Consider the following 22,861-nt stretch of genomic DNA (forward strand, 5'->3'; position numbering starts at 1 on the left):
CGTACAAATTGATTTTTGCCGCAGCAGGGGCCCGCGGGCGGCCGTCGTAACCGCAGCGTGAGCCAAAAGCGATGCGTTGGCCGGGAATCGAACCCGGGTCAACTGCTTGGAAGGCAGCTATGCTCACCACTATACCACCAACGCTGACGCCCGGACACCGGCCGACGCCGACTTTTGTGCTGTCAGCGAGAAGGCTCGTAACACATTAGCAGCGGGCGGGTGCAGAAGAACTAAACAGCTCTTTGTTTGGTGTGTAAAAAGTGTTTTTATGATGCCATTTAACACACTACACTTTCAGTAGAACCTTTGCAGCTGGTGCGTAAAAGGTGTTTTTATGCATGGAAGTCAGCTGGATGCTGGCTTGCGTTCGACAGATTTCACTCCCCATAAAAACACTTGCAGTCGGTTTGCAAAAGGATTTTGTACGCTCTGCTTTTAACACTCTTGCGCAGCTCTGCCGTGAGCAGAGCCCCCAAAAATACGGAACACTCGCAAATGTTCCCCTCCACGGAAATCTTTAGTAAAAGGCGAAAGATTTATACGACAATGAAGAGAAACTCGAGCTGTGACTCCGCCCTCTCGGGCCTGCGTTCTCCCTCTACTATACTGCTCTGCTCACCGAGGGTAATCTAGGATGCAAACTCCTGCCAGCAAGCTTTTCATCAGCAGGTCACTTGCCGGTCATCGTGCAGATTTTTGAACGGTAGCGACGGCGTGCCACCTGCAGCTCCTCGTTAGTATAGTGGACAGTATCTCCGCCTGTCACGCGGAAGACCGGGGTTCGATTCCCCGACGGGGAGACCTCTACCTTTGCTGCTGCCCAATGACCCGTACAAATTAATTTTTGCCGCAGCAGGGGCTCGCGGGCGGCCGTGGTAACCGCGGCGCGAGCCAAAAGCGATGCGTTGGCCGGGAATCGAACCCGGGTCAACTGCTTGGAAGGCAGCTATGCTCACCACTATACCACCAACGCTGACGCTCGGACGCCGGCCGATGCCGGTACTGAAGGGAACACATGAACTTATTGACCTGACCTACCGAGCTTTAATGGAGATTTTAGTGGGGTTAGATGCCATGTTGATGGCATTTAACACATTACACTTTCAGTAGAACCTTTGCAGCTGGTGTGTAAAAGGTGTTTTTATGCATGTTTTGGCTGAGTTTGCTTGGGATTTACACCGTTTTGACCAAGCAGCTGCGCGGATCAGGGAATCGGCATGCCCCTTGCAGCTCCTCGTTAGTATAGTGGACAGTATCTCCGCCTGTCACGCGGAAGACCGGGGTTCGATTCCCCGACGGGGAGACCTCTACCTTTGCTGCTGCCCAATGACCCGTACAAATTAATTTTTGCCGCAGCAGGGGCTCGCGGGCGGCCGTGGTAACCGCGGCGCGAGCCAAAAGCGATGCGTTGGCCGGGAATCGAACCCGGGTCAACTGCTTGGAAGGCAGCTATGCTCACCACTATACCACCAACGCTGACGCTCGGACGCCGGCCGATGCCGGTACTGAAGGGAACACATGAACTTATTGACCTGACCTACCGAGCTTTAATGGAGATTTTAGTGGGGTTAGATGCCATGTTGATGGCATTTAACACATTACACTTTCAGTAGAACCTTTGCAGCTGGTGTGTAAAAGGTGTTTTTATGCATGTTTTGGCTGAGTTTGCTTGGGATTTACACCGTTTTGACCAAGCAGCTGCGCGGATCAGGGAATCGGCATGGCCCTTGCAGCTCCTCGTTAGTATAGTGGACAGTATCTCCGCCTGTCACGCGGAAGACCGGGGTTCGATTCCCCGACGGGGAGACCTCTACCTTTGCTGCTGCCCAATGACCCGTACAAATTGATTTTTGCCGCAGCAGGGGCCCGCGGGCGGCCGTCGTAACCGCAGCGTGAGCCAAAAGCGATGCGTTGGCCGGGAATCGAACCCGGGTCAACTGCTTGGAAGGCAGCTATGCTCACCACTATACCACCAACGCTGACGCCCGGACACCGGCCGACGCCGACTTTTGTGCTGTCAGCGAGAAGGCTCGTAACACATTAGCAGCGGGCGGGTGCAGAAGAACTAAACAGCTCTTTGTTTGGTGTGTAAAAAGTGTTTTTATGATGCCATTTAACACACTACACTTTCAGTAGAACCTTTGCAGCTGGTGCGTAAAAGGTGTTTTTATGCATGGAAGTCAGCTGGATGCTGGCTTGCGTTCGACAGATTTCACTCCCCATAAAAACACTTGCAGTCGGTTTGCAAAAGGATTTTGTACGCTCTGCTTTTAACACTCTTGCGCAGCTCTGCCGTGAGCAGAGCCCCCAAAAATACGGAACACTCGCAAATGTTCCCCTCCACGGAAATCTTTAGTAAAAGGCGAAAGATTTATACGACAATGAAGAGAAACTCGAGCTGTGACTCCGCCCTCTCGGGCCTGCGTTCTCCCTCTACTATACTGCTCTGCTCACCGAGGGTAATCTAGGATGCAAACTCCTGCCAGCAAGCTTTTCATCAGCAGGTCACTTGCCGGTCATCGTGCAGATTTTTGAACGGTAGCGACGGCGTGCCACCTGCAGCTCCTCGTTAGTATAGTGGACAGTATCTCCGCCTGTCACGCGGAAGACCGGGGTTCGATTCCCCGACGGGGAGACCTCTACCTTTGCTGCTGCCCAATGACCCGTACAAATTAATTTTTGCCGCAGCAGGGGCTCGCGGGCGGCCGTGGTAACCGCGGCGCGAGCCAAAAGCGATGCGTTGGCCGGGAATCGAACCCGGGTCAACTGCTTGGAAGGCAGCTATGCTCACCACTATACCACCAACGCTGACGCTCGGACGCCGGCCGATGCCGGTACTGAAGGGAACACATGAACTTATTGACCTGACCTACCGAGCTTTAATGGAGATTTTAGTGGGGTTAGATGCCATGTTGATGGCATTTAACACATTACACTTTCAGTAGAACCTTTGCAGCTGGTGTGTAAAAGGTGTTTTTATGCATGTTTTGGCTGAGTTTGCTTGGGATTTACACCGTTTTGACCAAGCAGCTGCGCGGATCAGGGAATCGGCATGGCCCTTGCAGCTCCTCGTTAGTATAGTGGACAGTATCTCCGCCTGTCACGCGGAAGACCGGGGTTCGATTCCCCGACGGGGAGACCTCTACCTTTGCTGCTGCCCAATGACCCGTACAAATTGATTTTTGCCGCAGCAGGGGCCCGCGGGCGGCCGTCGTAACCGCAGCGTGAGCCAAAAGCGATGCGTTGGCCGGGAATCGAACCCGGGTCAACTGCTTGGAAGGCAGCTATGCTCACCACTATACCACCAACGCTGACGCCCGGACACCGGCCGACGCCGACTTTTGTGCTGTCAGCGAGAAGGCTCGTAACACATTAGCAGCGGGCGGGTGCAGAAGAACTAAACAGCTCTTTGTTTGGTGTGTAAAAAGTGTTTTTATGATGCCATTTAACACACTACACTTTCAGTAGAACCTTTGCAGCTGGTGCGTAAAAGGTGTTTTTATGCATGGAAGTCAGCTGGATGCTGGCTTGCGTTCGACAGATTTCACTCCCCATAAAAACACTTGCAGTCGGTTTGCAAAAGGATTTTGTACGCTCTGCTTTTAACACTCTTGCGCAGCTCTGCCGTGAGCAGAGCCCCCAAAAATACGGAACACTCGCAAATGTTCCCCTCCACGGAAATCTTTAGTAAAAGGCGAAAGATTTATACGACAATGAAGAGAAACTCGAGCTGTGACTCCGCCCTCTCGGGCCTGCCTTCTCCCTCTACTATACTGCTCTGCTCACCGAGGGTAATCTAGGATGCAAACTCCTGCCAGCAAGCTTTTCATCAGCAGGTCACTTGCCGGTCATCGTGCAGATTTTTGAACGGTAGCGACGGCGTGCCACCTGCAGCTCCTCGTTAGTATAGTGGACAGTATCTCCGCCTGTCACGCGGAAGACCGGGGTTCGATTCCCCGACGGGGAGACCTCTACCTTTGCTGCTGCCCAATGACCCGTACAAATTAATTTTTGCCGCAGCAGGGGCTCGCGGGCGGCCGTGGTAACCGCGGCGCGAGCCAAAAGCGATGCGTTGGCCGGGAATCGAACCCGGGTCAACTGCTTGGAAGGCAGCTATGCTCACCACTATACCACCAACGCTGACGCTCGGACGCCGGCCGATGCCGGTACTGAAGGGAACACATGAACTTATTGACCTGACCTACCGAGCTTTAATGGAGATTTTAGTGGGGTTAGATGCCATGTTGATGGCATTTAACACATTACACTTTCAGTAGAACCTTTGCAGCTGGTGTGTAAAAGGTGTTTTTATGCATGTTTTGGCTGAGTTTGCTTGGGATTTACACCGTTTTGACCAAGCAGCTGCGCGGATCAGGGAATCGGCATGCCCCTTGCAGCTCCTCGTTAGTATAGTGGACAGTATCTCCGCCTGTCACGCGGAAGACCGGGGTTCGATTCCCCGACGGGGAGACCTCTACCTTTGCTGCTGCCCAATGACCCGTACAAATTGATTTTTGCCGCAGCAGGGGCCCGCGGGCGGCCGTCGTAACCGCAGCGTGAGCCAAAAGCGATGCGTTGGCCGGGAATCGAACCCGGGTCAACTGCTTGGAAGGCAGCTATGCTCACCACTATACCACCAACGCTGACGCCCGGACACCGGCCGACGCCGACTTTTGTGCTGTCAGCGAGAAGGCTCGTAACACATTAGCAGCGGGCGGGTGCAGAAGAACTAAACAGCTCTTTGTTTGGTGTGTAAAAAGTGTTTTTATGATGCCATTTAACACACTACACTTTCAGTAGAACCTTTGCAGCTGGTGCGTAAAAGGTGTTTTTATGCATGGAAGTCAGCTGGATGCTGGCTTGCGTTCGACAGATTTCACTCCCCATAAAAACACTTGCAGTCGGTTTGCAAAAGGATTTTGTACGCTCTGCTTTTAACACTCTTGCGCAGCTCTGCCGTGAGCAGAGCCCCCAAAAATACGGAACACTCGCAAATGTTCCCCTCCACGGAAATCTTTAGTAAAAGGCGAAAGATTTATACGACAATGAAGAGAAACTCGAGCTGTGACTCCGCCCTCTCGGGCCTGCGTTCTCCCTCTACTATACTGCTCTGCTCACCGAGGGTAATCTAGGATGCAAACTCCTGCCAGCAAGCTTTTCATCAGCAGGTCACTTGCCGGTCATCGTGCAGATTTTTGAACGGTAGCGACGGCGTGCCACCTGCAGCTCCTCGTTAGTATAGTGGACAGTATCTCCGCCTGTCACGCGGAAGACCGGGGTTCGATTCCCCGACGGGGAGACCTCTACCTTTGCTGCTGCCCAATGACCCGTACAAATTAATTTTTGCCGCAGCAGGGGCTCGCGGGCGGCCGTGGTAACCGCGGCGCGAGCCAAAAGCGATGCGTTGGCCGGGAATCGAACCCGGGTCAACTGCTTGGAAGGCAGCTATGCTCACCACTATACCACCAACGCTGACGCTCGGACGCCGGCCGATGCCGGTACTGAAGGGAACACATGAACTTATTGACCTGACCTACCGAGCTTTAATGGAGATTTTAGTGGGGTTAGATGCCATGTTGATGGCATTTAACACATTACACTTTCAGTAGAACCTTTGCAGCTGGTGTGTAAAAGGTGTTTTTATGCATGTTTTGGCTGAGTTTGCTTGGGATTTACACCGTTTTGACCAAGCAGCTGCGCGGATCAGGGAATCGGCATGCCCCTTGCAGCTCCTCGTTAGTATAGTGGACAGTATCTCCGCCTGTCACGCGGAAGACCGGGGTTCGATTCCCCGACGGGGAGACCTCTACCTTTGCTGCTGCCCAATGACCCGTACAAATTAATTTTTGCCGCAGCAGGGGCTCGCGGGCGGCCGTGGTAACCGCGGCGCGAGCCAAAAGCGATGCGTTGGCCGGGAATCGAACCCGGGTCAACTGCTTGGAAGGCAGCTATGCTCACCACTATACCACCAACGCTGACGCTCGGACGCCGGCCGATGCCGGTACTGAAGGGAACACATGAACTTATTGACCTGACCTACCGAGCTTTAATGGAGATTTTAGTGGGGTTAGATGCCATGTTGATGGCATTTAACACATTACACTTTCAGTAGAACCTTTGCAGCTGGTGTGTAAAAGGTGTTTTTATGCATGTTTTGGCTGAGTTTGCTTGGGATTTACACCGTTTTGACCAAGCAGCTGCGCGGATCAGGGAATCGGCATGGCCCTTGCAGCTCCTCGTTAGTATAGTGGACAGTATCTCCGCCTGTCACGCGGAAGACCGGGGTTCGATTCCCCGACGGGGAGACCTCTACCTTTGCTGCTGCCCAATGACCCGTACAAATTGATTTTTGCCGCAGCAGGGGCCCGCGGGCGGCCGTCGTAACCGCAGCGTGAGCCAAAAGCGATGCGTTGGCCGGGAATCGAACCCGGGTCAACTGCTTGGAAGGCAGCTATGCTCACCACTATACCACCAACGCTGACGCCCGGACACCGGCCGACGCCGACTTTTGTGCTGTCAGCGAGAAGGCTCGTAACACATTAGCAGCGGGCGGGTGCAGAAGAACTAAACAGCTCTTTGTTTGGTGTGTAAAAAGTGTTTTTATGATGCCATTTAACACACTACACTTTCAGTAGAACCTTTGCAGCTGGTGCGTAAAAGGTGTTTTTATGCATGGAAGTCAGCTGGATGCTGGCTTGCGTTCGACAGATTTCACTCCCCATAAAAACACTTGCAGTCGGTTTGCAAAAGGATTTTGTACGCTCTGCTTTTAACACTCTTGCGCAGCTCTGCCGTGAGCAGAGCCCCCAAAAATACGGAACACTCGCAAATGTTCCCCTCCACGGAAATCTTTAGTAAAAGGCGAAAGATTTATACGACAATGAAGAGAAACTCGAGCTGTGACTCCGCCCTCTCGGGCCTGCGTTCTCCCTCTACTATACTGCTCTGCTCACCGAGGGTAATCTAGGATGCAAACTCCTGCCAGCAAGCTTTTCATCAGCAGGTCACTTGCCGGTCATCGTGCAGATTTTTGAACGGTAGCGACGGCGTGCCACCTGCAGCTCCTCGTTAGTATAGTGGACAGTATCTCCGCCTGTCACGCGGAAGACCGGGGTTCGATTCCCCGACGGGGAGACCTCTACCTTTGCTGCTGCCCAATGACCCGTACAAATTAATTTTTGCCGCAGCAGGGGCTCGCGGGCGGCCGTGGTAACCGCGGCGCGAGCCAAAAGCGATGCGTTGGCCGGGAATCGAACCCGGGTCAACTGCTTGGAAGGCAGCTATGCTCACCACTATACCACCAACGCTGACGCTCGGACGCCGGCCGATGCCGGTACTGAAGGGAACACATGAACTTATTGACCTGACCTACCGAGCTTTAATGGAGATTTTAGTGGGGTTAGATGCCATGTTGATGGCATTTAACACATTACACTTTCAGTAGAACCTTTGCAGCTGGTGTGTAAAAGGTGTTTTTATGCATGTTTTGGCTGAGTTTGCTTGGGATTTACACCGTTTTGACCAAGCAGCTGCGCGGATCAGGGAATCGGCATGCCCCTTGCAGCTCCTCGTTAGTATAGTGGACAGTATCTCCGCCTGTCACGCGGAAGACCGGGGTTCGATTCCCCGACGGGGAGACCTCTACCTTTGCTGCTGCCCAATGACCCGTACAAATTGATTTTTGCCGCAGCAGGGGCCCGCGGGCGGCCGTCGTAACCGCAGCGTGAGCCAAAAGCGATGCGTTGGCCGGGAATCGAACCCGGGTCAACTGCTTGGAAGGCAGCTATGCTCACCACTATACCACCAACGCTGACGCCCGGACACCGGCCGACGCCGACTTTTGTGCTGTCAGCGAGAAGGCTCGTAACACATTAGCAGCGGGCGGGTGCAGAAGAACTAAACAGCTCTTTGTTTGGTGTGTAAAAAGTGTTTTTATGATGCCATTTAACACACTACACTTTCAGTAGAACCTTTGCAGCTGGTGCGTAAAAGGTGTTTTTATGCATGGAAGTCAGCTGGATGCTGGCTTGCGTTCGACAGATTTCACTCCCCATAAAAACACTTGCAGTCGGTTTGCAAAAGGATTTTGTACGCTCTGCTTTTAACACTCTTGCGCAGCTCTGCCGTGAGCAGAGCCCCCAAAAATACGGAACACTCGCAAATGTTCCCCTCCACGGAAATCTTTAGTAAAAGGCGAAAGATTTATACGACAATGAAGAGAAACTCGAGCTGTGACTCCGCCCTCTCGGGCCTGCGTTCTCCCTCTACTATACTGCTCTGCTCACCGAGGGTAATCTAGGATGCAAACTCCTGCCAGCAAGCTTTTCATCAGCAGGTCACTTGCCGGTCATCGTGCAGATTTTTGAACGGTAGCGACGGCGTGCCACCTGCAGCTCCTCGTTAGTATAGTGGACAGTATCTCCGCCTGTCACGCGGAAGACCGGGGTTCGATTCCCCGACGGGGAGACCTCTACCTTTGCTGCTGCCCAATGACCCGTACAAATTAATTTTTGCCGCAGCAGGGGCTCGCGGGCGGCCGTGGTAACCGCGGCGCGAGCCAAAAGCGATGCGTTGGCCGGGAATCGAACCCGGGTCAACTGCTTGGAAGGCAGCTATGCTCACCACTATACCACCAACGCTGACGCTCGGACGCCGGCCGATGCCGGTACTGAAGGGAACACATGAACTTATTGACCTGACCTACCGAGCTTTAATGGAGATTTTAGTGGGGTTAGATGCCATGTTGATGGCATTTAACACATTACACTTTCAGTAGAACCTTTGCAGCTGGTGTGTAAAAGGTGTTTTTATGCATGTTTTGGCTGAGTTTGCTTGGGATTTACACCGTTTTGACCAAGCAGCTGCGCGGATCAGGGAATCGGCATGCCCCTTGCAGCTCCTCGTTAGTATAGTGGACAGTATCTCCGCCTGTCACGCGGAAGACCGGGGTTCGATTCCCCGACGGGGAGACCTCTACCTTTGCTGCTGCCCAATGACCCGTACAAATTAATTTTTGCCGCAGCAGGGGCTCGCGGGCGGCCGTGGTAACCGCGGCGCGAGCCAAAAGCGATGCGTTGGCCGGGAATCGAACCCGGGTCAACTGCTTGGAAGGCAGCTATGCTCACCACTATACCACCAACGCTGACGCTCGGACGCCGGCCGATGCCGGTACTGAAGGGAACACATGAACTTATTGACCTGACCTACCGAGCTTTAATGGAGATTTTAGTGGGGTTAGATGCCATGTTGATGGCATTTAACACATTACACTTTCAGTAGAACCTTTGCAGCTGGTGTGTAAAAGGTGTTTTTATGCATGTTTTGGCTGAGTTTGCTTGGGATTTACACCGTTTTGACCAAGCAGCTGCGCGGATCAGGGAATCGGCATGGCCCTTGCAGCTCCTCGTTAGTATAGTGGACAGTATCTCCGCCTGTCACGCGGAAGACCGGGGTTCGATTCCCCGACGGGGAGACCTCTACCTTTGCTGCTGCCCAATGACCCGTACAAATTGATTTTTGCCGCAGCAGGGGCCCGCGGGCGGCCGTCGTAACCGCAGCGTGAGCCAAAAGCGATGCGTTGGCCGGGAATCGAACCCGGGTCAACTGCTTGGAAGGCAGCTATGCTCACCACTATACCACCAACGCTGACGCCCGGACACCGGCCGACGCCGACTTTTGTGCTGTCAGCGAGAAGGCTCGTAACACATTAGCAGCGGGCGGGTGCAGAAGAACTAAACAGCTCTTTGTTTGGTGTGTAAAAAGTGTTTTTATGATGCCATTTAACACACTACACTTTCAGTAGAACCTTTGCAGCTGGTGCGTAAAAGGTGTTTTTATGCATGGAAGTCAGCTGGATGCTGGCTTGCGTTCGACAGATTTCACTCCCCATAAAAACACTTGCAGTCGGTTTGCAAAAGGATTTTGTACGCTCTGCTTTTAACACTCTTGCGCAGCTCTGCCGTGAGCAGAGCCCCCAAAAATACGGAACACTCGCAAATGTTCCCCTCCACGGAAATCTTTAGTAAAAGGCGAAAGATTTATACGACAATGAAGAGAAACTCGAGCTGTGACTCCGCCCTCTCGGGCCTGCGTTCTCCCTCTACTATACTGCTCTGCTCACCGAGGGTAATCTAGGATGCAAACTCCTGCCAGCAAGCTTTTCATCAGCAGGTCACTTGCCGGTCATCGTGCAGATTTTTGAACGGTAGCGACGGCGTGCCACCTGCAGCTCCTCGTTAGTATAGTGGACAGTATCTCCGCCTGTCACGCGGAAGACCGGGGTTCGATTCCCCGACGGGGAGACCTCTACCTTTGCTGCTGCCCAATGACCCGTACAAATTAATTTTTGCCGCAGCAGGGGCTCGCGGGCGGCCGTGGTAACCGCGGCGCGAGCCAAAAGCGATGCGTTGGCCGGGAATCGAACCCGGGTCAACTGCTTGGAAGGCAGCTATGCTCACCACTATACCACCAACGCTGACGCTCGGACGCCGGCCGATGCCGGTACTGAAGGGAACACATGAACTTATTGACCTGACCTACCGAGCTTTAATGGAGATTTTAGTGGGGTTAGATGCCATGTTGATGGCATTTAACACATTACACTTTCAGTAGAACCTTTGCAGCTGGTGTGTAAAAGGTGTTTTTATGCATGTTTTGGCTGAGTTTGCTTGGGATTTACACCGTTTTGACCAAGCAGCTGCGCGGATCAGGGAATCGGCATGCCCCTTGCAGCTCCTCGTTAGTATAGTGGACAGTATCTCCGCCTGTCACGCGGAAGACCGGGGTTCGATTCCCCGACGGGGAGACCTCTACCTTTGCTGCTGCCCAATGACCCGTACAAATTGATTTTTGCCGCAGCAGGGGCCCGCGGGCGGCCGTCGTAACCGCAGCGTGAGCCAAAAGCGATGCGTTGGCCGGGAATCGAACCCGGGTCAACTGCTTGGAAGGCAGCTATGCTCACCACTATACCACCAACGCTGACGCCCGGACACCGGCCGACGCCGACTTTTGTGCTGTCAGCGAGAAGGCTCGTAACACATTAGCAGCGGGCGGGTGCAGAAGAACTAAACAGCTCTTTGTTTGGTGTGTAAAAAGTGTTTTTATGATGCCATTTAACACACTACACTTTCAGTAGAACCTTTGCAGCTGGTGCGTAAAAGGTGTTTTTATGCATGGAAGTCAGCTGGATGCTGGCTTGCGTTCGACAGATTTCACTCCCCATAAAAACACTTGCAGTCGGTTTGCAAAAGGATTTTGTACGCTCTGCTTTTAACACTCTTGCGCAGCTCTGCCGTGAGCAGAGCCCCCAAAAATACGGAACACTCGCAAATGTTCCCCTCCACGGAAATCTTTAGTAAAAGGCGAAAGATTTATACGACAATGAAGAGAAACTCGAGCTGTGACTCCGCCCTCTCGGGCCTGCGTTCTCCCTCTACTATACTGCTCTGCTCACCGAGGGTAATCTAGGATGCAAACTCCTGCCAGCAAGCTTTTCATCAGCAGGTCACTTGCCGGTCATCGTGCAGATTTTTGAACGGTAGCGACGGCGTGCCACCTGCAGCTCCTCGTTAGTATAGTGGACAGTATCTCCGCCTGTCACGCGGAAGACCGGGGTTCGATTCCCCGACGGGGAGACCTCTACCTTTGCTGCTGCCCAATGACCCGTACAAATTAATTTTTGCCGCAGCAGGGGCTCGCGGGCGGCCGTGGTAACCGCGGCGCGAGCCAAAAGCGATGCGTTGGCCGGGAATCGAACCCGGGTCAACTGCTTGGAAGGCAGCTATGCTCACCACTATACCACCAACGCTGACGCTCGGACGCCGGCCGATGCCGGTACTGAAGGGAACACATGAACTTATTGACCTGACCTACCGAGCTTTAATGGAGATTTTAGTGGGGTTAGATGCCATGTTGATGGCATTTAACACATTACACTTTCAGTAGAACCTTTGCAGCTGGTGTGTAAAAGGTGTTTTTATGCATGTTTTGGCTGAGTTTGCTTGGGATTTACACCGTTTTGACCAAGCAGCTGCGCGGATCAGGGAATCGGCATGCCCCTTGCAGCTCCTCGTTAGTATAGTGGACAGTATCTCCGCCTGTCACGCGGAAGACCGGGGTTCGATTCCCCGACGGGGAGACCTCTACCTTTGCTGCTGCCCAATGACCCGTACAAATTAATTTTTGCCGCAGCAGGGGCTCGCGGGCGGCCGTGGTAACCGCGGCGCGAGCCAAAAGCGATGCGTTGGCCGGGAATCGAACCCGGGTCAACTGCTTGGAAGGCAGCTATGCTCACCACTATACCACCAACGCTGACGCTCGGACGCCGGCCGATGCCGGTACTGAAGGGAACACATGAACTTATTGACCTGACCTACCGAGCTTTAATGGAGATTTTAGTGGGGTTAGATGCCATGTTGATGGCATTTAACACATTACACTTTCAGTAGAACCTTTGCAGCTGGTGTGTAAAAGGTGTTTTTATGCATGTTTTGGCTGAGTTTGCTTGGGATTTACACCGTTTTGACCAAGCAGCTGCGCGGATCAGGGAATCGGCATGGCCCTTGCAGCTCCTCGTTAGTATAGTGGACAGTATCTCCGCCTGTCACGCGGAAGACCGGGGTTCGATTCCCCGACGGGGAGACCTCTACCTTTGCTGCTGCCCAATGACCCGTACAAATTGATTTTTGCCGCAGCAGGGGCCCGCGGGCGGCCGTCGTAACTGCAGCGTGAGCCAAAAGCAATGCGTTGGCCGGGAATCGAACCCGGGTCAACTGCTTGGAAGGCAGCTATGCTCACCACTATACCACCAACGCTGACGCCCGGACACCGGCCGACGCCGACTTTTGTGCTGTCAGCGAGAAGGCTCGTAACACATTAGCAGCGGGCGGGTGCAGAAGAACTAAACAGCTCTTTGTTTGGTGTGTAAAAAGTGTTTTTATGATGCCATTTAACACACTACACTTTCAGTAGAACCTTTGCAGCTGGTGCGTAAAAGGTGTTTTTATGCATGGAAGTCAGCTGGATGCTGGCTTGCGTTCGACAGATTTCACTCCCCATAAAAACACTTGCAGTCGGTTTGCAAAAGGATTTTGTACGCTCTGCTTTTAACACTCTTGCGCAGCTCTGCCGTGAGCAGAGCCCCCAAAAATACGGAACACTCGCAAATGTTCCCCTCCACGGAAATCTTTAGTAAAAGGCGAAAGATTTATACGACAATGAAGAGAAACTCGAGCTGTGACTCCGCCCTCTCGGGCCTGCGTTCTCCCTCTACTATACTGCTCTGCTCACCGAGGGTAATCTAGGATGCAAACTCCTGCCAGCAAGCTTTTCATCAGCAGGTCACTTGCCGGTCATCGTGCAGATTTTTGAACGGTAGCGACGGCGTGCCACCTGCAGCTCCTCGTTAGTATAGTGGACAGTATCTCCGCCTGTCACGCGGAAGACCGGGGTTCGATTCCCCGACGGGGAGACCTCTACCTTTGCTGCTGCCCAATGACCCGTACAAATTAATTTTTGCCGCAGCAGGGGCTCGCGGGCGGCCGTGGTAACCGCGGCGCGAGCCAAAAGCGATGCGTTGGCCGGGAATCGAACCCGGGTCAACTGCTTGGAAGGCAGCTATGCTCACCACTATACCACCAACGCTGACGCTCGGACGCCGGCCGATGCCGGTACTGAAGGGAACACATGAACTTATTGACCTGACCTACCGAGCTTTAATGGAGATTTTAGTGGGGTTAGATGCCATGTTGATGGCATTTAACACATTACACTTTCAGTAGAACCTTTGCAGCTGGTGTGTAAAAGGTGTTTTTATGCATGTTTTGGCTGAGTTTGCTTGGGATTTACACCGTTTTGACCAAGCAGCTGCACGGATCAGGGAATCGGCATGCCCCTTGCAGCTCCTCGTTAGTATAGTGGACAGTATCTCCGCCTGTCACGCGGAAGACCGGGGTTCGATTCCCCGACGGGGAGACCTCTACCTTTGCTGCTGCCCAATGACCCGTACAAATTGATTTTTGCCGCAGCAGGGGCCCGCGGGCGGCCGTGGTAACCGCGGCGCGAGCCAAAAGCGATGCGTTGGCCGGGAATCGAACCCGGGTCAACTGCTTGGAAGGCAGCTATGCTCACCACTATACCACCAACGCTGACGCTCGGACGCCGGCCGATGCCGGTACTGAAGGGAACACATGAACTTATTGACCTGACCTACCGAGACTTTAATGGAGATTTTAGTGGGGTTAGATGCCATGTTGATGGCATTTAACACATTACACTTTCAGTAGAACCTTTGCAGCTGGTGTGTAAAAGGTGTTTTTATGCATGTTTTGGCTGAGTTTGCTTGGGATTTACACCGTTTTGACCAAGCAGCTGCGCGGATCAGGGAATCGGCATGCCCCTTGCAGCTCCTCGTTAGTATAGTGGACAGTATCTCCGCCTGTCACGCGGAAGACCGGGGTTCGATTCCCCGACGGGGAGACCTCTACCTTTGCTGCTGCCCAATGACCCGTACAAATTAATTTTTGCCGCAGCAGGGGCTCGCGGGCGGCCGTGGTAACCGCGGCGCGAGCCAAAAGCGATGCGTTGGCCGGGAATCGAACCCGGGTCAACTGCTTGGAAGGCAGCTATGCTCACCACTATACCACCAACGCTGACGCTCGGACGCCGGCCGATGCCGGTACTGAAGGGAACACATGAACTTATTGACCTGACCTACCGAGCTTTAATGGAGATTTTAGTGGGGTTAGATGCCATGTTGATGGCATTTAACACATTACACTTTCAGTAGAACCTTTGCAGCTGGTGTGTAAAAGGTGTTTTTATGCATGTTTTGGCTGAGTTTGCTTGGGATTTACACCGTTTTGACCAAGCAGCTGCGCGGATCAGGGAATCGGCATGCCCCTTGCAGCTCCTCGTTAGTATAGTGGACAGTATCTCCGCCTGTCACGCGGAAGACCGGGGTTCGATTCCCCGACGGGGAGACCTCTACCTTTGCTGCTGCCCAATGACCCGTACAAATTGATTTTTGCCGCAGCAGGGGCCCGCGGGCGGCCGTCGTAACCGCAGCGTGAGCCAAAAGCGATGCGTTGGCCGGGAATCGAACCCGGGTCAACTGCTTGGAAGGCAGCTATGCTCACCACTATACCACCAACGCTGACGCCCGGACACCGGCCGACGCCGACTTTTGTGCTGTCAGCGAGAAGGCTCGTAACACATTAGCAGCGGGCGGGTGCAGAAGAACTAAACAGCTCTTTGTTTGGTGTGTAAAAAGTGTTTTTATGATGCCATTTAACACACTACACTTTCAGTAGAACCTTTGCAGCTGGTGCGTAAAAGGTGTTTTTATGCATGGAAGTCAGCTGGATGCTGGCTTGCGTTCGACAGATTTCACTCCCCATAAAAACACTTGCAGTCGGTTTGCAAAAGGATTTTGTACGCTCTGCTTTTAACACTCTTGCGCAGCTCTGCCGTGAGCAGAGCCCCCAAAAATACGGAACACTCGCAAATGTTCCCCTCCACGGAAATCTTTAGTAAAAGGCGAAAGATTTATACGACAATGAAGAGAAACTCGAGCTGTGACTCCGCCCTCTCGGGCCTGCGTTCTCCCTCTACTATACTGCTCTGCTCACCGAGGGTAATCTAGGATGCAAACTCCTGCCAGCAAGCTTTTCATCAGCAGGTCACTTGCCGGTCATCGTGCAGATTTTTGAACGGTAGCGACGGCGTGCCACCTGCAGCTCCTCGTTAGTATAGTGGACAGTATCTCCGCCTGTCACGCGGAAGACCGGGGTTCGATTCCCCGACGGGGAGACCTCTACCTTTGCTGCTGCCCAATGACCCGTACAAATTAATTTTTGCCGCAGCAGGGGCTCGCGGGCGGCCGTGGTAACCGCGGCGCGAGCCAAAAGCGATGCGTTGGCCGGGAATCGAACCCGGGTCAACTGCTTGGAAGGCAGCTATGCTCACCACTATACCACCAACGCTGACGCTCGGACGCCGGCCGATGCCGGTACTGAAGGGAACACATGAACTTATTGACCTGACCTACCGAGCTTTAATGGAGATTTTAGTGGGGTTAGATGCCATGTTGATGGCATTTAACACATTACACTTTCAGTAGAACCTTTGCAGCTGGTGTGTAAAAGGTGTTTTTATGCATGTTTTGGCTGAGTTTGCTTGGGATTTACACCGTTTTGACCAAGCAGCTGCGCGGATCAGGGAATCGGCATGCCCCTTGCAGCTCCTCGTTAGTATAGTGGACAGTATCTCCGCCTGTCACGCGGAAGACCGGGGTTCGATTCCCCGACGGGGAGACCTCTACCTTTGCTGCTGCCCAATGACCCGTACAAATTGATTTTTGCCGCAGCAGGGGCCCGCGGGCGGCCGTCGTAACCGCAGCGTGAGCCAAAAGCGATGCGTTGGCCGGGAATCGAACCCGGGTCAACTGCTTGGAAGGCAGCTATGCTCACCACTATACCACCAACGCTGACGCCCGGACACCGGCCGACGCCGACTTTTGTGCTGTCAGCGAGAAGGCTCGTAACACATTAGCAGCGGGCGGGTGCAGAAGAACTAAACAGCTCTTTGTTTGGTGTGTAAAAAGTGTTTTTATGATGCCATTTAACACACTACACTTTCAGTAGAACCTTTGCAGCTGGTGCGTAAAAGGTGTTTTTATGCATGGAAGTCAGCTGGATGCTGGCTTGCGTTCGACAGATTTCACTCCCCATAAAAACACTTGCAGTCGGTTTGCAAAAGGATTTTGTACGCTCTGCTTTTAACACTCTTGCGCAGCTCTGCCGTGAGCAGAGCCCCCAAAAATACGGAACACTCGCAAATGTTCCCCTCCACGGAAATCTTTAGTAAAAGGCGAAAGATTTATACGACAATGAAGAGAAACTCGAGCTGTGACTCCGCCCTCTCGGGCCTGCGTTCTCCCTCTACTATACTGCTCTGCTCACCGAGGGTAATCTAGGATGCAAACTCCTGCCAGCAAGCTTTTCATCAGCAGGTCACTTGCCGGTCATCGTGCAGATTTTTGAACGGTAGCGACGGCGTGCCACCTGCAGCTCCTCGTTAGTATAGTGGACAGTATCTCCGCCTGTCACGCGGAAGACCGGGGTTCGATTCCCCGACGGGGAGACCTCTACCTTTGCTGCTGCCCAATGACCCGTACAAATTAATTTTTGCCGCAGCAGGGGCTCGCGGGCGGCCGTGGTAACCGCGGCGCGAGCCAAAAGCGATGCGTTGGCCGGGAATCGAACCCGGGTCAACTGCTTGGAAGGCAGCTATGCTCACCACTATACCACCAACGCTGACGCTCGGACGCCGGCCGATGCCGGTACTGAAGGGAACACATGAACTTATTGACCTGACCTACCGAGCTTTAATGGAGATTTTAGTGGGGTTAGATGCCATGTTGATGGCATTTAACACATTACACTTTCAGTAGAACCTTTGCAGCTGGTGTGTAAAAGGTGTTTTTATGCATGTTTTGGCTGAGTTTGCTTGGGATTTACACCGTTTTGACCAAGCAGCTGCGCGGATCAGGGAATCGGCATGCCCCTTGCAGCTCCTCGTTAGTATAGTGGACAGTATCTCCGCCTGTCACGCGGAAGACCGGGGTTCGATTCCCCGACGGGGAGACCTCTACCTTTGCTGCTGCCCAATGACCCGTACAAATTGATTTTTGCCGCAGCAGGGGCCCGCGGGCGGCCGTCGTAACCGCAGCGTGAGCCAAAAGCGATGCGTTGGCCGGGAATCGAACCCGGGTCAACTGCTTGGAAGGCAGCTATGCTCACCACTATACCACCAACGCTGACGCCCGGACACCGGCCGACGCCGACTTTTGTGCTGTCAGCGAGAAGGCTCGTAACACATTAGCAGCGGGCGGGTGCAGAAGAACTAAACAGCTCTTTGTTTGGTGTGTAAAAAGTGTTTTTATGATGCCATTTAACACACTACACTTTCAGTAGAACCTTTGCAGCTGGTGCGTAAAAGGTGTTTTTATGCATGGAAGTCAGCTGGATGCTGGCTTGCGTTCGACAGATTTCACTCCCCATAAAAACACTTGCAGTCGGTTTGCAAAAGGATTTTGTACGCTCTGCTTTTAACACTCTTGCGCAGCTCTGCCGTGAGCAGAGCCCCCAAAAATACGGAACACTCGCAAATGTTCCCCTCCACGGAAATCTTTAGTAAAAGGCGAAAGATTTATACGACAATGAAGAGAAACTCGAGCTGTGACTCCGCCCTCTCGGGCCTGCGTTCTCCCTCTACTATACTGCTCTGCTCACCGAGGGTAATCTAGGATGCAAACTCCTGCCAGCAAGCTTTTCATCAGCAGGTCACTTGCCGGTCATCGTGCAGATTTTTGAACGGTAGCGACGGCGTGCCACCTGCAGCTCCTCGTTAGTATAGTGGACAGTATCTCCGCCTGTCACGCGGAAGACCGGGGTTCGATTCCCCGACGGGGAGACCTCTACCTTTGCTGCTGCCCAATGACCCGTACAAATTAATTTTTGCCGCAGCAGGGGCTCGCGGGCGGCCGTGGTAACCGCGGCGCGAGCCAAAAGCGATGCGTTGGCCGGGAATCGAACCCGGGTCAACTGCTTGGAAGGCAGCTATGCTCACCACTATACCACCAACGCTGACGCTCGGACGCCGGCCGATGCCGGTACTGAAGGGAACACATGAACTTATTGACCTGACCTACCGAGCTTTAATGGAGATTTTAGTGGGGTTAGATGCCATGTTGATGGCATTTAACACATTACACTTTCAGTAGAACCTTTGCAGCTGGTGTGTAAAAGGTGTTTTTATGCATGTTTTGGCTGAGTTTGCTTGGGATTTACACCGTTTTGACCAAGCAGCTGCGCGGATCAGGGAATCGGCATGCCCCTTGCAGCTCCTCGTTAGTATAGTGGACAGTATCTCCGCCTGTCACGCGGAAGACCGGGGTTCGATTCCCCGACGGGGAGACCTCTACCTTTGCTGCTGCCCAATGACCCGTACAAATTGATTTTTGCCGCAGCAGGGGCCCGCGGGCGGCCGTCGTAACCGCAGCGTGAGCCAAAAGCGATGCGTTGGCCGGGAATCGAACCCGGGTCAACTGCTTGGAAGGCAGCTATGCTCACCACTATACCACCAACGCTGACGCCCGGACACCGGCCGACGCCGACTTTTGTGCTGTCAGCGAGAAGGCTCGTAACACATTAGCAGCGGGCGGGTGCAGAAGAACTAAACAGCTCTTTGTTTGGTGTGTAAAAAGTGTTTTTATGATGCCATTTAACACACTACACTTTCAGTAGAACCTTTGCAGCTGGTGCGTAAAAGGTGTTTTTATGCATGGAAGTCAGCTGGATGCTGGCTTGCGTTCGACAGATTTCACTCCCCATAAAAACACTTGCAGTCGGTTTGCAAAAGGATTTTGTACGCTCTGCTTTTAACACTCTTGCGCAGCTCTGCCGTGAGCAGAGCCCCCAAAAATACGGAACACTCGCAAATGTTCCCCTCCACGGAAATCTTTAGTAAAAGGCGAAAGATTTATACGACAATGAAGAGAAACTCGAGCTGTGACTCCGCCCTCTCGGGCCTGCGTTCTCCCTCTACTATACTGCTCTGCTCACCGAGGGTAATCTAGGATGCAAACTCCTGCCAGCAAGCTTTTCATCAGCAGGTCACTTGCCGGTCATCGTGCAGATTTTTGAACGGTAGCGACGGCGTGCCACCTGCAGCTCCTCGTTAGTATAGTGGACAGTATCTCCGCCTGTCACGCGGAAGACCGGGGTTCGATTCCCCGACGGGGAGACCTCTACCTTTGCTGCTGCCCAATGACCCGTACAAATTAATTTTTGCCGCAGCAGGGGCTCGCGGGCGGCCGTGGTAACCGCGGCGCGAGCCAAAAGCGATGCGTTGGCCGGGAATCGAACCCGGGTCAACTGCTTGGAAGGCAGCTATGCTCACCACTATACCACCAACGCTGACGCTCGGACGCCGGCCGATGCCGGTACTGAAGGGAACACATGAACTTATTGACCTGACCTACCGAGCTTTAATGGAGATTTTAGTGGGGTTAGATGCCATGTTGATGGCATTTAACACATTACACTTTCAGTAGAACCTTTGCAGCTGGTGTGTAAAAGGTGTTTTTATGCATGTTTTGGCTGAGTTTGCTTGGGATTTACACCGTTTTGACCAAGCAGCTGCGCGGATCAGGGAATCGGCATGCCCCTTGCAGCTCCTCGTTAGTATAGTGGACAGTATCTCCGCCTGTCACGCGGAAGACCGGGGTTCGATTCCCCGACGGGGAGACCTCTACCTTTGCTGCTGCCCAATGACCCGTACAAATTAATTTTTGCCGCAGCAGGGGCTCGCGGGCGGCCGTGGTAACCGCGGCGCGAGCCAAAAGCGATGCGTTGGCCGGGAATCGAACCCGGGTCAACTGCTTGGAAGGCAGCTATGCTCACCACTATACCACCAACGCTGACGCTCGGACGCCGGCCGATGCCGGTACTGAAGGGAACACATGAACTTATTGACCTGACCTACCGAGCTTTAATGGAGATTTTAGTGGGGTTAGATGCCATGTTGATGGCATTTAACACATTACACTTTCAGTAGAACCTTTGCAGCTGGTGTGTAAAAGGTGTTTTTATGCATGTTTTGGCTGAGTTTGCTTGGGATTTACACCGTTTTGACCAAGCAGCTGCGCGGATCAGGGAATCGGCATGGCCCTTGCAGCTCCTCGTTAGTATAGTGGACAGTATCTCCGCCTGTCACGCGGAAGACCGGGGTTCGATTCCCCGACGGGGAGACCTCTACCTTTGCTGCTGCCCAATGACCCGTACAAATTGATTTTTGCCGCAGCAGGGGCCCGCGGGCGGCCGTCGTAACCGCAGCGTGAGCCAAAAGCGATGCGTTGGCCGGGAATCGAACCCGGGTCAACTGCTTGGAAGGCAGCTATGCTCACCACTATACCACCAACGCTGACGCCCGGACACCGGCCGACGCCGACTTTTGTGCTGTCAGCGAGAAGGCTCGTAACACATTAGCAGCGGGCGGGTGCAGAAGAACTAAACAGCTCTTTGTTTGGTGTGTAAAAAGTGTTTTTATGATGCCATTTAACACACTACACTTTCAGTAGAACCTTTGCAGCTGGTGCGTAAAAGGTGTTTTTATGCATGGAAGTCAGCTGGATGCTGGCTTGCGTTCGACAGATTTCACTCCCCATAAAAACACTTGCAGTCGGTTTGCAAAAGGATTTTGTACGCTCTGCTTTTAACACTCTTGCGCAGCTCTGCCGTGAGCAGAGCCCCCAAAAATACGGAACACTCGCAAATGTTCCCCTCCACGGAAATCTTTAGTAAAAGGCGAAAGATTTATACGACAATGAAGAGAAACTCGAGCTGTGACTCCGCCCTCTCGGGCCTGCCTTCTCCCTCTACTATACTGCTCTGCTCACCGAGGGTAATCTAGGATGCAAACTCCTGCCAGCAAGCTTTTCATCAGCAGGTCACTTGCCGGTCATCGTGCAGATTTTTGAACGGTAGCGACGGCGTGCCACCTGCAGCTCCTCGTTAGTATAGTGGACAGTATCTCCGCCTGTCACGCGGAAGACCGGGGTTCGATTCCCCGACGGGGAGACCTCTACCTTTGCTGCTGCCCAATGACCCGTACAAATTAATTTTTGCCGCAGCAGGGGCTCGCGGGCGGCCGTGGTAACCGCGGCGCGAGCCAAAAGCGATGCGTTGGCCGGGAATCGAACCCGGGTCAACTGCTTGGAAGGCAGCTATGCTCACCACTATACCACCAACGCTGACGCTCGGACGCCGGCCGATGCCGGTACTGAAGGGAACACATGAACTTATTGACCTGACCTACCGAGCTTTAATGGAGATTTTAGTGGGGTTAGATGCCATGTTGATGGCATTTAACACATTACACTTTCAGTAGAACCTTTGCAGCTGGTGTGTAAAAGGTGTTTTTATGCATGTTTTGGCTGAGTTTGCTTGGGATTTACACCGTTTTGACCAAGCAGCTGCGCGGATCAGGGAATCGGCATGCCCCTTGCAGCTCCTCGTTAGTATAGTGGACAGTATCTCCGCCTGTCACGCGGAAGACCGGGGTTCGATTCCCCGACGGGGAGACCTCTACCTTTGCTGCTGCCCAATGACCCGTACAAATTGATTTTTGCCGCAGCAGGGGCCCGCGGGCGGCCGTCGTAACCGCAGCGTGAGCCAAAAGCGATGCGTTGGCCGGGAATCGAACCCGGGTCAACTGCTTGGAAGGCAGCTATGCTCACCACTATACCACCAACGCTGACGCCCGGACACCGGCCGACGCCGACTTTTGTGCTGTCAGCGAGAAGGCTCGTAACACATTAGCAGCGGGCGGGTGCAGAAGAACTAAACAGCTCTTTGTTTGGTGTGTAAAAAGTGTTTTTATGATGCCATTTAACACACTACACTTTCAGTAGAACCTTTGCAGCTGGTGCGTAAAAGGTGTTTTTATGCATGGAAGTCAGCTGGATGCTGGCTTGCGTTCGACAGATTTCACTCCCCATAAAAACACTTGCAGTCGGTTTGCAAAAGGATTTTGTACGCTCTGCTTTTAACACTCTTGCGCAGCTCTGCCGTGAGCAGAGCCCCCAAAAATACGGAACACTCGCAAATGTTCCCCTCCACGGAAATCTTTAGTAAAAGGCGAAAGATTTATACGACAATGAAGAGAAACTCGAGCTGTGACTCCGCCCTCTCGGGCCTGCGTTCTCCCTCTACTATACTGCTCTGCTCACCGAGGGTAATCTAGGATGCAAACTCCTGCCAGCAAGCTTTTCATCAGCAGGTCACTTGCCGGTCATCGTGCA

General features: G+C 53.2%; 86 non-coding genes across 86 annotated transcripts; 35 read left to right on the plus strand and 51 right to left on the minus strand.

Moving 5' to 3' along the window:
* Nucleotides 1-72: 72 nt before the first annotated feature.
* trnag-ucc (transfer RNA glycine (anticodon UCC)) lies at nucleotides 73-144 on the minus strand. The gene has a single exon. It is a non-coding gene; the product is annotated as a tRNA-Gly (tRNA).
* A 306-nt stretch (nucleotides 145-450) lies between these two features.
* LOC137016162 (U5 spliceosomal RNA) lies at nucleotides 451-565 on the minus strand. The gene has a single exon (XR_010894135.1). It is a non-coding gene; the product is annotated as a U5 spliceosomal RNA (small nuclear RNA).
* A 163-nt stretch (nucleotides 566-728) lies between these two features.
* Nucleotides 729-800, plus strand: trnad-guc (transfer RNA aspartic acid (anticodon GUC)). Its single transcript has one exon. It is a non-coding gene; the product is annotated as a tRNA-Asp (tRNA).
* A 101-nt stretch (nucleotides 801-901) lies between these two features.
* Nucleotides 902-973, minus strand: trnag-ucc (transfer RNA glycine (anticodon UCC)). Its single transcript has one exon. It is a non-coding gene; the product is annotated as a tRNA-Gly (tRNA).
* A 258-nt stretch (nucleotides 974-1,231) lies between these two features.
* On the plus strand, nucleotides 1,232-1,303 carry trnad-guc (transfer RNA aspartic acid (anticodon GUC)). The gene has a single exon. It is a non-coding gene; the product is annotated as a tRNA-Asp (tRNA).
* A 101-nt stretch (nucleotides 1,304-1,404) lies between these two features.
* Nucleotides 1,405-1,476, minus strand: trnag-ucc (transfer RNA glycine (anticodon UCC)). Its single transcript has one exon. It is a non-coding gene; the product is annotated as a tRNA-Gly (tRNA).
* Nucleotides 1,477-1,734: 258 nt separating this feature from the next.
* On the plus strand, nucleotides 1,735-1,806 carry trnad-guc (transfer RNA aspartic acid (anticodon GUC)). The gene has a single exon. It is a non-coding gene; the product is annotated as a tRNA-Asp (tRNA).
* A 101-nt stretch (nucleotides 1,807-1,907) lies between these two features.
* Nucleotides 1,908-1,979, minus strand: trnag-ucc (transfer RNA glycine (anticodon UCC)). Its single transcript has one exon. It is a non-coding gene; the product is annotated as a tRNA-Gly (tRNA).
* Nucleotides 1,980-2,285: 306 nt separating this feature from the next.
* Nucleotides 2,286-2,400, minus strand: LOC137016163 (U5 spliceosomal RNA). Its single transcript, XR_010894136.1, has one exon. It is a non-coding gene; the product is annotated as a U5 spliceosomal RNA (small nuclear RNA).
* A 163-nt stretch (nucleotides 2,401-2,563) lies between these two features.
* On the plus strand, nucleotides 2,564-2,635 carry trnad-guc (transfer RNA aspartic acid (anticodon GUC)). Its single transcript has one exon. It is a non-coding gene; the product is annotated as a tRNA-Asp (tRNA).
* A 101-nt stretch (nucleotides 2,636-2,736) lies between these two features.
* Nucleotides 2,737-2,808, minus strand: trnag-ucc (transfer RNA glycine (anticodon UCC)). The gene has a single exon. It is a non-coding gene; the product is annotated as a tRNA-Gly (tRNA).
* Nucleotides 2,809-3,066: 258 nt separating this feature from the next.
* Nucleotides 3,067-3,138, plus strand: trnad-guc (transfer RNA aspartic acid (anticodon GUC)). Its single transcript has one exon. It is a non-coding gene; the product is annotated as a tRNA-Asp (tRNA).
* Nucleotides 3,139-3,239: 101 nt separating this feature from the next.
* On the minus strand, nucleotides 3,240-3,311 carry trnag-ucc (transfer RNA glycine (anticodon UCC)). The gene has a single exon. It is a non-coding gene; the product is annotated as a tRNA-Gly (tRNA).
* Nucleotides 3,312-3,617: 306 nt separating this feature from the next.
* On the minus strand, nucleotides 3,618-3,732 carry LOC137016164 (U5 spliceosomal RNA). Its single transcript, XR_010894137.1, has one exon. It is a non-coding gene; the product is annotated as a U5 spliceosomal RNA (small nuclear RNA).
* Nucleotides 3,733-3,895: 163 nt separating this feature from the next.
* On the plus strand, nucleotides 3,896-3,967 carry trnad-guc (transfer RNA aspartic acid (anticodon GUC)). The gene has a single exon. It is a non-coding gene; the product is annotated as a tRNA-Asp (tRNA).
* Nucleotides 3,968-4,068: 101 nt separating this feature from the next.
* On the minus strand, nucleotides 4,069-4,140 carry trnag-ucc (transfer RNA glycine (anticodon UCC)). Its single transcript has one exon. It is a non-coding gene; the product is annotated as a tRNA-Gly (tRNA).
* A 258-nt stretch (nucleotides 4,141-4,398) lies between these two features.
* Nucleotides 4,399-4,470, plus strand: trnad-guc (transfer RNA aspartic acid (anticodon GUC)). Its single transcript has one exon. It is a non-coding gene; the product is annotated as a tRNA-Asp (tRNA).
* A 101-nt stretch (nucleotides 4,471-4,571) lies between these two features.
* trnag-ucc (transfer RNA glycine (anticodon UCC)) lies at nucleotides 4,572-4,643 on the minus strand. The gene has a single exon. It is a non-coding gene; the product is annotated as a tRNA-Gly (tRNA).
* Nucleotides 4,644-4,949: 306 nt separating this feature from the next.
* On the minus strand, nucleotides 4,950-5,064 carry LOC137016165 (U5 spliceosomal RNA). The gene has a single exon (XR_010894138.1). It is a non-coding gene; the product is annotated as a U5 spliceosomal RNA (small nuclear RNA).
* Nucleotides 5,065-5,227: 163 nt separating this feature from the next.
* Nucleotides 5,228-5,299, plus strand: trnad-guc (transfer RNA aspartic acid (anticodon GUC)). Its single transcript has one exon. It is a non-coding gene; the product is annotated as a tRNA-Asp (tRNA).
* Nucleotides 5,300-5,400: 101 nt separating this feature from the next.
* On the minus strand, nucleotides 5,401-5,472 carry trnag-ucc (transfer RNA glycine (anticodon UCC)). Its single transcript has one exon. It is a non-coding gene; the product is annotated as a tRNA-Gly (tRNA).
* A 258-nt stretch (nucleotides 5,473-5,730) lies between these two features.
* On the plus strand, nucleotides 5,731-5,802 carry trnad-guc (transfer RNA aspartic acid (anticodon GUC)). The gene has a single exon. It is a non-coding gene; the product is annotated as a tRNA-Asp (tRNA).
* A 101-nt stretch (nucleotides 5,803-5,903) lies between these two features.
* trnag-ucc (transfer RNA glycine (anticodon UCC)) lies at nucleotides 5,904-5,975 on the minus strand. The gene has a single exon. It is a non-coding gene; the product is annotated as a tRNA-Gly (tRNA).
* Nucleotides 5,976-6,233: 258 nt separating this feature from the next.
* On the plus strand, nucleotides 6,234-6,305 carry trnad-guc (transfer RNA aspartic acid (anticodon GUC)). The gene has a single exon. It is a non-coding gene; the product is annotated as a tRNA-Asp (tRNA).
* A 101-nt stretch (nucleotides 6,306-6,406) lies between these two features.
* Nucleotides 6,407-6,478, minus strand: trnag-ucc (transfer RNA glycine (anticodon UCC)). The gene has a single exon. It is a non-coding gene; the product is annotated as a tRNA-Gly (tRNA).
* A 306-nt stretch (nucleotides 6,479-6,784) lies between these two features.
* LOC137016166 (U5 spliceosomal RNA) lies at nucleotides 6,785-6,899 on the minus strand. Its single transcript, XR_010894139.1, has one exon. It is a non-coding gene; the product is annotated as a U5 spliceosomal RNA (small nuclear RNA).
* A 163-nt stretch (nucleotides 6,900-7,062) lies between these two features.
* trnad-guc (transfer RNA aspartic acid (anticodon GUC)) lies at nucleotides 7,063-7,134 on the plus strand. Its single transcript has one exon. It is a non-coding gene; the product is annotated as a tRNA-Asp (tRNA).
* A 101-nt stretch (nucleotides 7,135-7,235) lies between these two features.
* Nucleotides 7,236-7,307, minus strand: trnag-ucc (transfer RNA glycine (anticodon UCC)). The gene has a single exon. It is a non-coding gene; the product is annotated as a tRNA-Gly (tRNA).
* Nucleotides 7,308-7,565: 258 nt separating this feature from the next.
* trnad-guc (transfer RNA aspartic acid (anticodon GUC)) lies at nucleotides 7,566-7,637 on the plus strand. The gene has a single exon. It is a non-coding gene; the product is annotated as a tRNA-Asp (tRNA).
* A 101-nt stretch (nucleotides 7,638-7,738) lies between these two features.
* trnag-ucc (transfer RNA glycine (anticodon UCC)) lies at nucleotides 7,739-7,810 on the minus strand. The gene has a single exon. It is a non-coding gene; the product is annotated as a tRNA-Gly (tRNA).
* Nucleotides 7,811-8,116: 306 nt separating this feature from the next.
* LOC137016167 (U5 spliceosomal RNA) lies at nucleotides 8,117-8,231 on the minus strand. The gene has a single exon (XR_010894140.1). It is a non-coding gene; the product is annotated as a U5 spliceosomal RNA (small nuclear RNA).
* A 163-nt stretch (nucleotides 8,232-8,394) lies between these two features.
* trnad-guc (transfer RNA aspartic acid (anticodon GUC)) lies at nucleotides 8,395-8,466 on the plus strand. The gene has a single exon. It is a non-coding gene; the product is annotated as a tRNA-Asp (tRNA).
* Nucleotides 8,467-8,567: 101 nt separating this feature from the next.
* trnag-ucc (transfer RNA glycine (anticodon UCC)) lies at nucleotides 8,568-8,639 on the minus strand. The gene has a single exon. It is a non-coding gene; the product is annotated as a tRNA-Gly (tRNA).
* A 258-nt stretch (nucleotides 8,640-8,897) lies between these two features.
* Nucleotides 8,898-8,969, plus strand: trnad-guc (transfer RNA aspartic acid (anticodon GUC)). The gene has a single exon. It is a non-coding gene; the product is annotated as a tRNA-Asp (tRNA).
* Nucleotides 8,970-9,070: 101 nt separating this feature from the next.
* On the minus strand, nucleotides 9,071-9,142 carry trnag-ucc (transfer RNA glycine (anticodon UCC)). The gene has a single exon. It is a non-coding gene; the product is annotated as a tRNA-Gly (tRNA).
* A 258-nt stretch (nucleotides 9,143-9,400) lies between these two features.
* Nucleotides 9,401-9,472, plus strand: trnad-guc (transfer RNA aspartic acid (anticodon GUC)). Its single transcript has one exon. It is a non-coding gene; the product is annotated as a tRNA-Asp (tRNA).
* Nucleotides 9,473-9,573: 101 nt separating this feature from the next.
* On the minus strand, nucleotides 9,574-9,645 carry trnag-ucc (transfer RNA glycine (anticodon UCC)). The gene has a single exon. It is a non-coding gene; the product is annotated as a tRNA-Gly (tRNA).
* Nucleotides 9,646-9,951: 306 nt separating this feature from the next.
* On the minus strand, nucleotides 9,952-10,066 carry LOC137016168 (U5 spliceosomal RNA). The gene has a single exon (XR_010894141.1). It is a non-coding gene; the product is annotated as a U5 spliceosomal RNA (small nuclear RNA).
* A 163-nt stretch (nucleotides 10,067-10,229) lies between these two features.
* On the plus strand, nucleotides 10,230-10,301 carry trnad-guc (transfer RNA aspartic acid (anticodon GUC)). Its single transcript has one exon. It is a non-coding gene; the product is annotated as a tRNA-Asp (tRNA).
* Nucleotides 10,302-10,402: 101 nt separating this feature from the next.
* trnag-ucc (transfer RNA glycine (anticodon UCC)) lies at nucleotides 10,403-10,474 on the minus strand. Its single transcript has one exon. It is a non-coding gene; the product is annotated as a tRNA-Gly (tRNA).
* Nucleotides 10,475-10,732: 258 nt separating this feature from the next.
* trnad-guc (transfer RNA aspartic acid (anticodon GUC)) lies at nucleotides 10,733-10,804 on the plus strand. Its single transcript has one exon. It is a non-coding gene; the product is annotated as a tRNA-Asp (tRNA).
* Nucleotides 10,805-10,905: 101 nt separating this feature from the next.
* On the minus strand, nucleotides 10,906-10,977 carry trnag-ucc (transfer RNA glycine (anticodon UCC)). The gene has a single exon. It is a non-coding gene; the product is annotated as a tRNA-Gly (tRNA).
* Nucleotides 10,978-11,283: 306 nt separating this feature from the next.
* Nucleotides 11,284-11,398, minus strand: LOC137016171 (U5 spliceosomal RNA). Its single transcript, XR_010894143.1, has one exon. It is a non-coding gene; the product is annotated as a U5 spliceosomal RNA (small nuclear RNA).
* A 163-nt stretch (nucleotides 11,399-11,561) lies between these two features.
* trnad-guc (transfer RNA aspartic acid (anticodon GUC)) lies at nucleotides 11,562-11,633 on the plus strand. Its single transcript has one exon. It is a non-coding gene; the product is annotated as a tRNA-Asp (tRNA).
* Nucleotides 11,634-11,734: 101 nt separating this feature from the next.
* trnag-ucc (transfer RNA glycine (anticodon UCC)) lies at nucleotides 11,735-11,806 on the minus strand. Its single transcript has one exon. It is a non-coding gene; the product is annotated as a tRNA-Gly (tRNA).
* Nucleotides 11,807-12,064: 258 nt separating this feature from the next.
* Nucleotides 12,065-12,136, plus strand: trnad-guc (transfer RNA aspartic acid (anticodon GUC)). Its single transcript has one exon. It is a non-coding gene; the product is annotated as a tRNA-Asp (tRNA).
* Nucleotides 12,137-12,237: 101 nt separating this feature from the next.
* On the minus strand, nucleotides 12,238-12,309 carry trnag-ucc (transfer RNA glycine (anticodon UCC)). Its single transcript has one exon. It is a non-coding gene; the product is annotated as a tRNA-Gly (tRNA).
* Nucleotides 12,310-12,567: 258 nt separating this feature from the next.
* On the plus strand, nucleotides 12,568-12,639 carry trnad-guc (transfer RNA aspartic acid (anticodon GUC)). Its single transcript has one exon. It is a non-coding gene; the product is annotated as a tRNA-Asp (tRNA).
* A 101-nt stretch (nucleotides 12,640-12,740) lies between these two features.
* On the minus strand, nucleotides 12,741-12,812 carry trnag-ucc (transfer RNA glycine (anticodon UCC)). The gene has a single exon. It is a non-coding gene; the product is annotated as a tRNA-Gly (tRNA).
* Nucleotides 12,813-13,118: 306 nt separating this feature from the next.
* LOC137016172 (U5 spliceosomal RNA) lies at nucleotides 13,119-13,233 on the minus strand. The gene has a single exon (XR_010894144.1). It is a non-coding gene; the product is annotated as a U5 spliceosomal RNA (small nuclear RNA).
* Nucleotides 13,234-13,396: 163 nt separating this feature from the next.
* trnad-guc (transfer RNA aspartic acid (anticodon GUC)) lies at nucleotides 13,397-13,468 on the plus strand. Its single transcript has one exon. It is a non-coding gene; the product is annotated as a tRNA-Asp (tRNA).
* Nucleotides 13,469-13,569: 101 nt separating this feature from the next.
* On the minus strand, nucleotides 13,570-13,641 carry trnag-ucc (transfer RNA glycine (anticodon UCC)). The gene has a single exon. It is a non-coding gene; the product is annotated as a tRNA-Gly (tRNA).
* A 258-nt stretch (nucleotides 13,642-13,899) lies between these two features.
* On the plus strand, nucleotides 13,900-13,971 carry trnad-guc (transfer RNA aspartic acid (anticodon GUC)). The gene has a single exon. It is a non-coding gene; the product is annotated as a tRNA-Asp (tRNA).
* A 101-nt stretch (nucleotides 13,972-14,072) lies between these two features.
* Nucleotides 14,073-14,144, minus strand: trnag-ucc (transfer RNA glycine (anticodon UCC)). The gene has a single exon. It is a non-coding gene; the product is annotated as a tRNA-Gly (tRNA).
* A 259-nt stretch (nucleotides 14,145-14,403) lies between these two features.
* On the plus strand, nucleotides 14,404-14,475 carry trnad-guc (transfer RNA aspartic acid (anticodon GUC)). The gene has a single exon. It is a non-coding gene; the product is annotated as a tRNA-Asp (tRNA).
* A 101-nt stretch (nucleotides 14,476-14,576) lies between these two features.
* Nucleotides 14,577-14,648, minus strand: trnag-ucc (transfer RNA glycine (anticodon UCC)). The gene has a single exon. It is a non-coding gene; the product is annotated as a tRNA-Gly (tRNA).
* Nucleotides 14,649-14,906: 258 nt separating this feature from the next.
* On the plus strand, nucleotides 14,907-14,978 carry trnad-guc (transfer RNA aspartic acid (anticodon GUC)). The gene has a single exon. It is a non-coding gene; the product is annotated as a tRNA-Asp (tRNA).
* A 101-nt stretch (nucleotides 14,979-15,079) lies between these two features.
* Nucleotides 15,080-15,151, minus strand: trnag-ucc (transfer RNA glycine (anticodon UCC)). The gene has a single exon. It is a non-coding gene; the product is annotated as a tRNA-Gly (tRNA).
* A 306-nt stretch (nucleotides 15,152-15,457) lies between these two features.
* LOC137016173 (U5 spliceosomal RNA) lies at nucleotides 15,458-15,572 on the minus strand. Its single transcript, XR_010894145.1, has one exon. It is a non-coding gene; the product is annotated as a U5 spliceosomal RNA (small nuclear RNA).
* Nucleotides 15,573-15,735: 163 nt separating this feature from the next.
* On the plus strand, nucleotides 15,736-15,807 carry trnad-guc (transfer RNA aspartic acid (anticodon GUC)). Its single transcript has one exon. It is a non-coding gene; the product is annotated as a tRNA-Asp (tRNA).
* A 101-nt stretch (nucleotides 15,808-15,908) lies between these two features.
* trnag-ucc (transfer RNA glycine (anticodon UCC)) lies at nucleotides 15,909-15,980 on the minus strand. The gene has a single exon. It is a non-coding gene; the product is annotated as a tRNA-Gly (tRNA).
* Nucleotides 15,981-16,238: 258 nt separating this feature from the next.
* On the plus strand, nucleotides 16,239-16,310 carry trnad-guc (transfer RNA aspartic acid (anticodon GUC)). Its single transcript has one exon. It is a non-coding gene; the product is annotated as a tRNA-Asp (tRNA).
* A 101-nt stretch (nucleotides 16,311-16,411) lies between these two features.
* On the minus strand, nucleotides 16,412-16,483 carry trnag-ucc (transfer RNA glycine (anticodon UCC)). Its single transcript has one exon. It is a non-coding gene; the product is annotated as a tRNA-Gly (tRNA).
* A 306-nt stretch (nucleotides 16,484-16,789) lies between these two features.
* Nucleotides 16,790-16,904, minus strand: LOC137016174 (U5 spliceosomal RNA). The gene has a single exon (XR_010894146.1). It is a non-coding gene; the product is annotated as a U5 spliceosomal RNA (small nuclear RNA).
* Nucleotides 16,905-17,067: 163 nt separating this feature from the next.
* trnad-guc (transfer RNA aspartic acid (anticodon GUC)) lies at nucleotides 17,068-17,139 on the plus strand. The gene has a single exon. It is a non-coding gene; the product is annotated as a tRNA-Asp (tRNA).
* A 101-nt stretch (nucleotides 17,140-17,240) lies between these two features.
* Nucleotides 17,241-17,312, minus strand: trnag-ucc (transfer RNA glycine (anticodon UCC)). Its single transcript has one exon. It is a non-coding gene; the product is annotated as a tRNA-Gly (tRNA).
* Nucleotides 17,313-17,570: 258 nt separating this feature from the next.
* Nucleotides 17,571-17,642, plus strand: trnad-guc (transfer RNA aspartic acid (anticodon GUC)). Its single transcript has one exon. It is a non-coding gene; the product is annotated as a tRNA-Asp (tRNA).
* Nucleotides 17,643-17,743: 101 nt separating this feature from the next.
* On the minus strand, nucleotides 17,744-17,815 carry trnag-ucc (transfer RNA glycine (anticodon UCC)). The gene has a single exon. It is a non-coding gene; the product is annotated as a tRNA-Gly (tRNA).
* A 306-nt stretch (nucleotides 17,816-18,121) lies between these two features.
* Nucleotides 18,122-18,236, minus strand: LOC137016175 (U5 spliceosomal RNA). The gene has a single exon (XR_010894147.1). It is a non-coding gene; the product is annotated as a U5 spliceosomal RNA (small nuclear RNA).
* Nucleotides 18,237-18,399: 163 nt separating this feature from the next.
* trnad-guc (transfer RNA aspartic acid (anticodon GUC)) lies at nucleotides 18,400-18,471 on the plus strand. The gene has a single exon. It is a non-coding gene; the product is annotated as a tRNA-Asp (tRNA).
* A 101-nt stretch (nucleotides 18,472-18,572) lies between these two features.
* On the minus strand, nucleotides 18,573-18,644 carry trnag-ucc (transfer RNA glycine (anticodon UCC)). Its single transcript has one exon. It is a non-coding gene; the product is annotated as a tRNA-Gly (tRNA).
* Nucleotides 18,645-18,902: 258 nt separating this feature from the next.
* trnad-guc (transfer RNA aspartic acid (anticodon GUC)) lies at nucleotides 18,903-18,974 on the plus strand. Its single transcript has one exon. It is a non-coding gene; the product is annotated as a tRNA-Asp (tRNA).
* Nucleotides 18,975-19,075: 101 nt separating this feature from the next.
* On the minus strand, nucleotides 19,076-19,147 carry trnag-ucc (transfer RNA glycine (anticodon UCC)). The gene has a single exon. It is a non-coding gene; the product is annotated as a tRNA-Gly (tRNA).
* A 306-nt stretch (nucleotides 19,148-19,453) lies between these two features.
* On the minus strand, nucleotides 19,454-19,568 carry LOC137016176 (U5 spliceosomal RNA). The gene has a single exon (XR_010894148.1). It is a non-coding gene; the product is annotated as a U5 spliceosomal RNA (small nuclear RNA).
* A 163-nt stretch (nucleotides 19,569-19,731) lies between these two features.
* On the plus strand, nucleotides 19,732-19,803 carry trnad-guc (transfer RNA aspartic acid (anticodon GUC)). The gene has a single exon. It is a non-coding gene; the product is annotated as a tRNA-Asp (tRNA).
* A 101-nt stretch (nucleotides 19,804-19,904) lies between these two features.
* Nucleotides 19,905-19,976, minus strand: trnag-ucc (transfer RNA glycine (anticodon UCC)). The gene has a single exon. It is a non-coding gene; the product is annotated as a tRNA-Gly (tRNA).
* A 258-nt stretch (nucleotides 19,977-20,234) lies between these two features.
* Nucleotides 20,235-20,306, plus strand: trnad-guc (transfer RNA aspartic acid (anticodon GUC)). The gene has a single exon. It is a non-coding gene; the product is annotated as a tRNA-Asp (tRNA).
* A 101-nt stretch (nucleotides 20,307-20,407) lies between these two features.
* trnag-ucc (transfer RNA glycine (anticodon UCC)) lies at nucleotides 20,408-20,479 on the minus strand. The gene has a single exon. It is a non-coding gene; the product is annotated as a tRNA-Gly (tRNA).
* A 258-nt stretch (nucleotides 20,480-20,737) lies between these two features.
* trnad-guc (transfer RNA aspartic acid (anticodon GUC)) lies at nucleotides 20,738-20,809 on the plus strand. Its single transcript has one exon. It is a non-coding gene; the product is annotated as a tRNA-Asp (tRNA).
* A 101-nt stretch (nucleotides 20,810-20,910) lies between these two features.
* On the minus strand, nucleotides 20,911-20,982 carry trnag-ucc (transfer RNA glycine (anticodon UCC)). The gene has a single exon. It is a non-coding gene; the product is annotated as a tRNA-Gly (tRNA).
* A 306-nt stretch (nucleotides 20,983-21,288) lies between these two features.
* LOC137016177 (U5 spliceosomal RNA) lies at nucleotides 21,289-21,403 on the minus strand. Its single transcript, XR_010894149.1, has one exon. It is a non-coding gene; the product is annotated as a U5 spliceosomal RNA (small nuclear RNA).
* A 163-nt stretch (nucleotides 21,404-21,566) lies between these two features.
* On the plus strand, nucleotides 21,567-21,638 carry trnad-guc (transfer RNA aspartic acid (anticodon GUC)). Its single transcript has one exon. It is a non-coding gene; the product is annotated as a tRNA-Asp (tRNA).
* Nucleotides 21,639-21,739: 101 nt separating this feature from the next.
* Nucleotides 21,740-21,811, minus strand: trnag-ucc (transfer RNA glycine (anticodon UCC)). Its single transcript has one exon. It is a non-coding gene; the product is annotated as a tRNA-Gly (tRNA).
* A 258-nt stretch (nucleotides 21,812-22,069) lies between these two features.
* On the plus strand, nucleotides 22,070-22,141 carry trnad-guc (transfer RNA aspartic acid (anticodon GUC)). Its single transcript has one exon. It is a non-coding gene; the product is annotated as a tRNA-Asp (tRNA).
* A 101-nt stretch (nucleotides 22,142-22,242) lies between these two features.
* On the minus strand, nucleotides 22,243-22,314 carry trnag-ucc (transfer RNA glycine (anticodon UCC)). Its single transcript has one exon. It is a non-coding gene; the product is annotated as a tRNA-Gly (tRNA).
* A 306-nt stretch (nucleotides 22,315-22,620) lies between these two features.
* LOC137016178 (U5 spliceosomal RNA) lies at nucleotides 22,621-22,735 on the minus strand. Its single transcript, XR_010894150.1, has one exon. It is a non-coding gene; the product is annotated as a U5 spliceosomal RNA (small nuclear RNA).
* Nucleotides 22,736-22,861: the final 126 nt, after the last annotated feature.

Source organism: Chanodichthys erythropterus, unplaced genomic scaffold (genome assembly GCF_024489055.1).
Source record: "Chanodichthys erythropterus isolate Z2021 unplaced genomic scaffold, ASM2448905v1 ctg000380_np12, whole genome shotgun sequence".
Classification (NCBI taxonomy): domain Eukaryota; kingdom Metazoa; phylum Chordata; class Actinopteri; order Cypriniformes; family Xenocyprididae; genus Chanodichthys; species Chanodichthys erythropterus.